Genomic DNA, 11176 nt, shown 5'->3' with positions numbered 1-11176 from the left:
AAACCATGTCTCATATCCTGTCGGGTTTGTGCAGGAGAAATGAAAAGCCGGCAATTGAATTACCGGCTTTTCACAGATATCGCGCTGAATGAAATCTAAATACAGAATATATATATATATGTGTCTCAATGACATATATATATACATATATTGTATATATGTTTTCCCGAACATTTGAGCACATAAATCCATTAGATGTCGGTTTTGCAAGCCTGCGCGAAAATCTCGCAGTACGGATGCCATACGGATTACATACGGAGGATGCCATGCGCAAAATACGCTGACACACCCTGACTACGGATCAATATTTTGGGAACATTTCTCCGTAGTACGGACGTATAATACGTGGCGTATTGTCTTACGCCAAGTGTGACCCCAGCCTCACACCATTCTAAAAACTGCACCCCTCAAGGTGCTCAAAACAACATTCAAGAAGTTTATTAACCCTTCAGGTGTTTCACAGGAATTTTTGGAATGTTTAAATAAAAATGAGCATTTAACTTTTTTTTCACACAAAATTTACTTCAGCTCCAATTTGTTTTATTTTACCAAGGGTAACAGGAGAAAATGGACCCCAAAAGATGTTGTACAATTTGTCCTGAGTATGCCGATACCCCATATGTGGGGGTAAACCACTGTTTGGGCGCATGACAGAGCTCGGAAGCGAAGGAGCGCCATTTGACTTTTCAATGCAAAATTGACTGGAATTGAGATGGGATGCCATGTTGCGTTTGGAGAGCCCCTGATATGCCTAAACATTGAAACCCCCCACAAGTGACACCATTTTGGAAAGTAGACCCCATAAGGAGCTTATCTAGAGGTGTGGTGAGCACTTTGACTCACCAAGTGCTTCACAGAAGTTTATAATGCAGAACCGTAAAAATAAAAAATCATATTTTTTCACAAAAATGATTTTTTCGCCCCCAATTTTTTATTTTCCCAAGGGTAACAGGAGAAATTGGACCAAAAAAGTTGTTGTCCAATTTATCCTGAGTACGTTGATACCCTATATGTGGGGGGGAACTACTGTTTGGGCGCATGGGAGGGCTCAGAAGGGATGGAGCGCCATTTTGAATGCAGACTTAGATGGAATGGTCTGCAGGCGTCACTTTGCGTTTGCAGAGCCCTAATGTACCTAAACAGTAAAAAAAAAACACAAGTGACACCATTTTGGAAAGTAGACCCCCTAAGCAACTCATCTAGATGTGTTGTGAGAGTTTTGAACCCTCAAGTGTTTCACTACAGTTTATAACGCATAGCCATGAAAATAAAAAATAAAAAAATTTCCCCCCAAAATTATTTTTTAGCCCCCAGTTTTGTATTTTGCCAAGGGTAACAGGAGAAATTGGACCCCAAAAATTGTTGTCCAATTTGTCTTGAGTACACTGATACCCCATATGTGGGGGGAACCACCGTTTGGGCGCATGGGAGGGCTCGGAAGGGAAGGAGCGCCATTTGGAATGCAGACTTAGATGGAATGGTCTGCAGGCGTCACATTGCATTTGCAGAGGCCCTAATGTACCTAAACAGTAGAAACCCCCCACAAGTGACACCATTTTGGAAAGTAGACCCCCTAAGGAACTCATCTAGATGTGTTGTGAGAGCTTTGAACCCCCAATTGTTTCACTACAGTTTATAACGCAGAGCCATGCAAATAAATAATATTTTTTTTCCACAAAAATTATTTTTTAGCCCCCACTTTTGTATTTTCCCAAGGGTAACAGGAGAAATAGGCCCCCAAAAGTTGTTCTCCAATGTGTTCCAAGTACGCTGATACCCCATATGTTGGGGTAAACCCCTGTTTGGGTGCACGGGAGAGCTCGGAAGTTAAGGAGCACTGTTTTACTTTTTCAACGCAGAATTGGCTGAAATTGAGATCGGACGCCATGTCGCATTTGGAGAGCCCCTGATGTGCCTAAACAGTGGAAACCCCCCAATTATAACTGAAACCCTAATCCAAACACACCCCTAACCCTAATCCCAATGGTAACCCTAACCACACCTCTAACCCAGACACACCCCTAACCCTAATCCCAACCCTATTCCCAACCGTAGATGTAATCCAAACCCTAACCCTAACTTTAACCCCAACCCTAACCCTAACTTTAGCCCCAACCCTAACTGTAGCCTTAACCCTAACCCTAGCCCTAACCCTAGCCCCAACCCTAACCCTAGCCCCAACCCTAACCCTAGCCCCAACCCTAACCCTAGCCCCAACCCTAGCCCCAACCCTAACCCTAGCCCCAACCCTAGCCCTAAACCTAGCCCTAACCCTAGCCCCAACCCTAACCCTAGCCCCAACCCTAACCCTAGCCCTAACCCTAACCCTAACCCTAGCCCTAACACTAGCCCTAACCCTAGCCCTAACCCTTACCCTAGCCCTAACCCTAGCCCTAACCCTAACCCCAATGGTAAAATGGAAATAAATAAATTTTTAAATTTTTTTTATTTTTCCCTAACTAAGGGGGTGATGAAGGGGGTTTGATTTACTTTTATAGCAGGTTTTTTAGCGGATTTTTATGATTGGCAGCCGTCACACACTGAAAGAAGCTTTTTATTGCAAAAAATATTTTTTGCGTTACCACATTTTGAGAGCTATAATTTTTCCATATTTGAGTCCACAGAGTCATGTGAGGTCTTGTTTTTTGCGAAACAAGTTGAGGTTTTTATTGGTAACATGCTCGGGCACGGGAGATTTTTTGATCGCTTTTTATTCCGATTTTTGTGAGGTAGAATGACCAAAAACCAGCTATTCATGAATTTCTTTTGGGGAAGGCGTTTATACCGTTCCGCGTTTGGTAAAATTGATAAAGCAGTTTTATTCTTCGGGTCAGTACGATTACAGCGATACCTCATGTCTCATTTTTTTATGTTTTGGCGCTTTTATACGATAAAAACTATTTTATAGAAAAAATAATTATTTTGGCATCGCTTTATTCTGAGGACAATAACTTTTTTATTTTTTCGCTGATGATGCTATATGGTGGCTCGTTTGTTTGCGGGACAAGATGACGTTTGCAGCGGTACCATGGTTATTTATATCCGTCTTTTTGATCGCGTGTTATTCTACTTTTTGTTTGGCAGTATGAGAATAAAGCGTTGTTTTTTGCCTCGTTTTTTTTTTTTTTTTACGGTGTTCACTGAAGGGGTTAACTAGTGATATAGTTTTATAGGTGGGGTCGTTACGGACGCGGCAATACTAAATATGTGTACTTTTATTGTTTGATTTTTTTTATTTAGATAAAGGAATGTATTTATGGGAATAATATTTTTTTTTTCTTTATTTAGATTTTTTTTTTTCTTTTTTTTTTACACATGTAGGAATTTTTTTTTTAACTTTGTCCCAGGGGGGGTCATTACAGATCGGTGATCTGACAGTGTGCACAGCACTCTGTCAGATCACCGATCTCACTTACAGCCGTGCAGGCTTACAAGCACCTGCACGGCACCCGGAAGTAATCCCTGCAGGACCCGGATGCAGCCCCGTGGCCATTTTGGATCCGGGGCCTGCAGGGATAAGAGGTAGGAGACCCTCGCAGCAACGCAATCACATCGCGTTGCTCCGGGGGTCTCAGGGAAGCCCGCAGGGAGCCCCCTCCCTGCGCGATGCTTCTCTGTACCGCCGGCACACCGCGATCATGTTTGATCGCGGTGTGCCGGGGGTTAATGTGCCGGAGGCAGTCCGTGACCACTCCTGGCACATAGTGCCGGATGTCAGCTGCGATAGGCAGCTGACACCCGGCCGCGATCGGTTGCGCTCCCCCCGTGAGCGCGGCCGATCTTGCTGGATGTACTATTCCGTCCTTGGGAATTAGGGCCCACCCCACATGGACGGAATAGTACGTCCAATGGCAGAAAGGGGTTAATCTCCCACTTTTATTTTTTTTTCTGGGAGAATTAGTAAGAAATCAGCCCCACTGCTACACAATAGGTTTCTGTGGCAGAAAATTAAAAAAAAAAAGATGTCACACACAGGACTGGCACTAATGCAGATTTGCCAATGTTAATCTCCCACTTTTATTTTTTTTTCTGGGAGAATTAGGAAGAAATCAGCCCCACTGCTACACAGTAGGTTTTCTGTGGCAGAAAAAAAAAAAAAAAGATGCCACACACAGGACTGGCACTAATGCAGATTTGCCAATTTTAATCTCCCACTTTTATTTTTTTTTCTGGGAGAATTAGGAAGAAATCAGCCCCACTGCTACACAGTAGGTTTTCTGTGGCAGAAAATAAAAAAAAAAAAAGATGCCACACATACGACTGGCACTAATGCAGATTTGCCAATCTTAATCTCCCACTTTTATTTTTTTTTCTGGGAGAATTAGGAAGAAATCAGCCCCACTGCTACACAGTAGGTTTTCTGTGGCAGAAAATAAAAAAAAAAGATGCCACACACACGACTGGCACTAATGCAGATTTGCCAATTTTAATCTCCCACTTTTATTTTTTTTTTCTGGGAGAATTAGTAAGAAATCAGCCCCACTGCTACACAGTAGGTTTTCTGTGGCAGAAAATAAAAAAAAAAGATGCCACACACAGGACTGGCACTAATGCAGATTTGCCAATCTTAATCTCCCACTTTATTTTTTTTTCTGGGAGAATTAGGAAGAAATCAGCCCCACTGCTACACAGTAGGTTTTCTGTGGCAGAAAATTAAAAAAAAAAGATGCCACACACACGACTGGCACTAATGCAGATTTGCCAATTTTAATCTCCCACTTTTATTTTTTTTTTCTGGGAGAATTAGTAAGAAATCAGCCCCACTGCTACACAGTAGGTTTTCTGTGGCAGAAAATTAAAAAAAAAAGATACCACACACAGGACTGGCACTAATGCAGATTTGCCAATCTTAATCTCCCAATTTTATTTTTTTTTCTGGGAGAATTAGGAAGAAATCAGCCCCACTGCTACACAGTAAGTTTTCTGTGGCAGAAAATTTTAAAAAAAAGATGCCACACACACGACTGGCACTAAGGGCTCTTTCACACGTCCTGATATTTCCGGTACCAGAAAAACCGGTACTGGAGATATCCGTGTCCGTATGTCCATGTACTCAAGTGGCACATACGTGCGGCATCCGTTTGCCGTCTGTGTGCCGCCTGAGGACCACACGGACCGTGCAGGAGAGACAGCGCTACACTAAGCGCTGTCCCCCCCCCCCCCCCGCGTGTGGTGCTGAAGGCAGAATTCATCTCTTCTCCCCCAGCGTTCGTTGGAGAGAAGAGATGAAAAAAATTTTTTTATTTTTTTTTTGGGGGGGGTGAACAATAAAGTGTGCATGTGCGTCCGCGTCCCCCCCCAGTGCGCCGCCTGCCCCCTTGCCGCAGAAATACTCACCTAGCTCCCGCGACGTCTCCTCTGTCCTCTCCGCGCTGGCAGCTTCTCCTGTGTGAGCGGTCACGTGGTGCCGCTCATTACAGTCAGTGAATATTCCCTGACTGTAATGAGCGGTCCCACGTGACCGCTCACACAGAAGAAGGGGCCAGCACACGACTGGCACTAATGCAGATTTGCAAATCTTAATCTCCCACTTTTATTTTTTTTTCTGGGAGAATTGTGAAGAAATCAGGCCCACTGTTAAAAAAGTAGGTTTTCTGTGGCAGAAAAACAAAGACAGATGCCACACACAGGACTGGCACTGATGCAGATTTGCCAATCTTAATCTCCCACTTTTATTTTTTTTTTCTGGGAGAATTGTGAATAAATCGGGGCCACTGTATTAGAGTATATTTTCTGTAGCATAAAGTGGCTTGAAGAGATATAACCAAAAAAAAAAAAAAAAGGGACTGCACTACAATTACTATCTCCCTACAGTTATCTCTGAAAAGTATGTCAGGCAGCAATAAAATGGACTGCTGCACACAAAAGTCAAAAGTGTGGACAAACAAACAAGATAGAAGATAGATAGCTGTGCAGAGATGAAGGAGCAACAGGATTTGTGCTTTGAAAAAAGCAGTTGGTTTGCACAGCGGCGTACACACAGCAACGCAGCTATCAGGGAGCCTTATAACCTACAGAGCTGTTGCACAGAAATCGAGCCTCCACTGTCCCAAAAAGAAAAGGTGGTGTTGGACAGTGGAAATCGCTACAGCACAAGCGGTTTGGGGCTTTATGTACCCTGCCTAACGCTATCCCTGCTTCTGAGGAAGCGGCAGCAACCTCTCCCTACGCTCAGATCAGCAGCAGTAAGATGGCGGTCGGCGTGCACGCCCCTTTATAGCCCCTGTGACGCCGCAGAAAGCAAGCCAATCACTGCCATGCCCTTCTCTAAGATGGTGGGGACCAGGACCTATGTCATCACGCTGCCCACACTCTGCGTGCACCTTCATTGGCTGAGAAATGGCGCTTTAAGTGTCATATGAAACGCGACTTTGGCGCGAAGATCGTGTACCGCATGGCCGATCCCACGCTGGGATCGGGTCGGGTTTCATGAAACCCGACTTTGCCAAAAGTCGGCGACTTATGAAAATGACCGATCCGTTTCGCTCAACCCTATTCAACATGTCTAGAATTAGAGCAATTCATCAGGGTATGTAGCAATGAGACATTTACTGTTATTAGCTATGAAGACATTGTAGAATAAAATTAGTTTTTCTAGACTTAAAGTGGTTGTCCAAGGTTTTCACAAAAGTCTACAGTTATTCTATGTGACTGCAGACTTGTGAGCCCTCAAAACGCACGCTGTCAGGATTCTCTGGTGTCAGCGGTGAGACCAGGTGGACGTGTGACCACAAGTATGAAATAGGCCTTCTCCCAGCCACATTCTGATGTGTGTGGCCTCACTTGAGAATTCTCAATTCAATTGTACTTAGCGAGGCAGTGCACATGTAGCCAGAATGGGGCCACAAGTATGCACATCACATAATTGCGGTCACATGACCACTTGGTCTTACCGCTGTCAACACAGAATGGCTGAAGAATGGATATAATGGAACCAATTTTAACCCTATACCTTCCAAAAGGTTACCTCCTAAAAGCCTCCTGATGAACCATGTACAGCAATGGGGAAACGCGTTTTGGTCGTGGTGATATGGCAGCTATGTAAGATTATTTTTTTTTGTGACAGGCTGGACATGGCTAATTGGATCTAATATATGCACTATGATTATAAAATAATGGAGTATTTTGTTTGTGACAATCAGTAGCATTATTATTAGTACTTTATCAAAGGCACTGACACGTTTATTCTATCTGTGATTTTTTTTGTCATACTTCAGCTATAATCATTAAAGTCCATGTGAAAATTCCTATCAATATTCCAAGCACTGTCACTTAATCTTGGCTTATTTTTGTCTTAGCAACACTTGACATATTGGTAATTTGATTCAGTATTCGTTACCTCCGGTGAGAGGTAGGGGTGGAGCCGCATATTCATCACTGTAATGAGCGGTACCACGTGACCGCTCACACAGGACAAGCTGCCGGCGCTGAGAGGAGGCATCGCGGGAGCCGGGTGAGTATTTCTCTGCAAGCGGGTGGGCGCACGGGGGATGGGAGGCGGGAGGTGACCCCCAAACTTTATTTTTAACAAAAAAAAAATTGATTTTTCATCTCTTCTCTCCTGCGAGCGCTGCAGGGGACTAGAGATGAATGCCGCCTTCAGCACCACATGCTGGGGACAGCGCTTACTGTAGCGCTGTCTCTCCTGCACGGTCTGTGTGGTCCTCAGGCGGCACACGGCTGCCGCACATGTGCCTCACTGATGTGCCACGTGAGCACAGACACGGATAACTCCAGTACCGTTTTCTCCGGTACCAGAATTATCTGGACGTGTGAGACTGGCCTAAGGAGTATATTGCTGTGGTTCCCACCTTGTGGTAGATACTTAACCACTTCAAGCCCTGCAAAACTCAACGTCTCTGGATCTGAATTATGCTTTTCTTGCATGTGGTTAATAAGCCTTAAAGAGCCTTTCCCTTATGAAAAAGAATGATAGTGTTCACGAAATCTGCCAATTAAAGGTATAATAGTTTTTCCTATATAATAGAACATACACATAGAAAATAAAATGTATACTACAAATTTAGTTTTACATGTTATAAAATCTCTAGTTTTATGTAGAATGGAGCCAATGGCAAGGGGGTTAGTGGTTAGACGAAGGTGACAGCTGGGACTGCTGCCACATTTATAATTACCTTTTGGGAATCTTTTTCCAACGAATTATTTTTGATTGATAACATTCTGTTATGGACCATGATGCCTCCTATGTAATTTGTGCTACGATAAAGAAAAACTGGTTTTCAAAGAATCTTTTTTTCTCTGCCAACTCATCTCTCCTATTCCAAAATATGGTCCTCACACTCAGCTATGCTACATCAAAATCAATATTTTTATTTCCATTCACTTATGTGTCACTTCATACCTGATTAGGTAACTTATGTAAGCAATCAAGATGTATGTGTGGCGTCCCAGGGTCCTGGTCGTCACAGTAGCATTGCTTTCCTCACGGGGAGAGTGATGTTACGCTTGAAGGCAAGAAGGGATAACTGTAACCAGGTAAACACATGCATGCAACACATTCACACTCCAGGCCACCAGGGGGAGCTTTTGATCCTATTTACTAGGTGACTCCCCATATATATATCTGGTAGTCTGTAGGGAAAGTCAGTAAGTTCTTGCCAGGAAACAGACTGGATCAGTCTGAGGCAGCCGAAGGTTTACAGAGCTGTGTAGCCGCAGTGCAGCAGTTCCCAGAAAGAGACATTCAGAAAGCCGAAATGATTGCAGTGAATGTGCAGGAGAGCAAAGCACAGGAGAGGATATCAGAGGGAGACCAGCCCCGAGCAGGCTGCCTCCTCCTGAGGCGCAGAGACCGGTAGCCGGAACACTGAGGTTGTAAGGACGTCTGTGACTTACATCAGAGACCGGCAGGACAGCTGAACTCCAAGTTACCTGTCCGACCTAAGACCCAGGAGGCACGGTGACACCCTTAGAGGCTGGGACATGCTAGAGTCCCTATAAACCACCTCAAGTCACCAGTCATACGGGTTATGTCCTATCCTATCCGGGGCAGAGAGAGAGATAACATCTGTGAGGACCTTATGTGAAGCCACAGGCAGTAAGGGTATGTCTCCACGTTCAGGATTGCATCAGTCTTTGGTCAGGATTTTATGCAAGTAAAATCCTGACCAAAACTGCACCTGAGGTCATTGGCAGGTCACCTGTGGTGTACCTGCGTGTTTTGCTCATAGTAGCAACATGCAGCGTTTTGAAAAAACGCACAACGCATGCGTTTTCGCGGCAAAAACGCATGCGTTTTTAAACGCATAGTGGAGTCTGGATTTCATAAAATCCCATCCACTATGCTGTAACATCTGGACGCTGCGTTTTTGACGCAGCAGAAAAACGCAGCGTCAAAAACGCAGCGTTTCCTGAACGTGGAAACATACCCTTAGGGACTACACCACCATGGCACGGCTTTGATTTCCACCTGGATAAGGGGACTCCTAACTTGCCTCCAAGCCGGCCGGTCCCTGCCTGCCCTGTGATCTGGTGCTCTGGACTGTGGCTGCATGAAGTCGACAGTAAACAAGGTAAAGAGCCTGCAAACCTGTGTCCTCATTCTTTACTGCGCCATTCACCATCTACCATCTACACACCGGGAGCCTTGGGGATACACTTCACCTGTGGGAAGTTATATCATCTAGCTGCCATAACATCACCCCAGAGGACCCCTTAGAGCAGCGTCGGTCCCCTCTGACCGAATACCAAGGGTGGCGTCACGAACATAAACTTTATTCCCTTTAAAGACCTTTCCCCTTTTACATGGGCGCCCAGGGCAGGGACCGGGTTGCCACCATGACATCCCCCTGTGAAACACCGGACCCGGTACCGAGTACCCCACGGCCCAGGCGGGGCGACTCATCTGCCTACCAAGTCACCTCTGCTGCAGCAAGGTACTGTATGCGCACCCTGCTCTGTTACATCAAGTTGAATATAAAACAGCTCAGCTCTGCTATACCAAGGTGCTGTTTGCAAGCTTGTTGATATTGTATCAAGGTGCTTGACTATGTACATTGCCCTGATACTCAAAGGTGCTGTTCCCCAAATTTGCTCTGTGATTCTAAAGTGCCTTAAAGTATCCATTATTAATCCAAAAGTACGAAATGGTTAATAAAACACACACACATTATTAAAAAGTATTTTAATGAAATAAAGACACAGGGTGTTTTAATATTTTATTATACTCTTAATCCACCTGAAAAGTTCCCACGCTCGAGTTCATATGAGGACATCCAGCAGAGGGCGCATCACCGCGACTCAAGGTAACTACAGGACATTCCCCTGCATTCCATTCATTCACAAAATTTTACAGTCAGGAGCGGCTGCATTAGCAGAGCTCTGGGGTGTAAAATGATTTAACCCCTTCAGATGGATTTACATCGTGGGACGTGACTGAACGACGGAAGGTATGGGATATTGTTGATTTTTTATTTTGCCTTTTTTACAGAACGATTGTCTTCAGGTGGATTAAGAGTATAATAAAATATTAAAACACCCTGTGTCTTTATTTCATTAAAATACTTTTTAATATTGTGTGTGTGTTTTCTTAACTATTTCGTATGGCAGAGTCCTCTCTCCTATAGTCGTGACTTGTATTGTTTAAGATTATTGTACTTATTATTTTTTTATTATGTATACCCCTCCTCACATGTAAAGTGCCATGTGATAAATGGCGCTATAATAATAAATAATAGTAATAATAATAATAATATTGAGCAAATTTTACAACTATCATGTCACGAAAAAAACTATTTTATTATCACTGGTATATGTTGGAGCATTCCAGAGATATTACCACATAAAGTGTCAAGGTTCAGAATTAAAAAATGTTGCCTGGTCATTAAGGTCAAAAGTAGATTGGTCACTAAGTCTACTTTCACATTAGCGTCGTGCACTGCACGTCGCTATGCGTCGTTCTGTAGTAAAAACACATCCTGCAAAATTGCTTGCAGGATGCGTTTTTTCTCTATAGACTTGAATTAGCGACGCAGTGCGACGCATTGTCACAGGTCGCAACCGTCGTGTGACTGTTGCGTCGGACCGTCGGCACAAAAAAACGTTGCATGTAACGTTTTTTTGTGCGTCGATAGCGTCATGCATGCACGGCCGGAACTCCGCACCCGCCTCCCCGCACATCACAATGGGGCAGCGGATGTGATGTAAAACAGCATCT

Source organism: Ranitomeya variabilis, chromosome 4 (assembly GCF_051348905.1).
Source record: "Ranitomeya variabilis isolate aRanVar5 chromosome 4, aRanVar5.hap1, whole genome shotgun sequence".
Classification (NCBI taxonomy): domain Eukaryota; kingdom Metazoa; phylum Chordata; class Amphibia; order Anura; family Dendrobatidae; genus Ranitomeya; species Ranitomeya variabilis.
Note: the sequence above shows the minus strand (reverse complement) of the source record.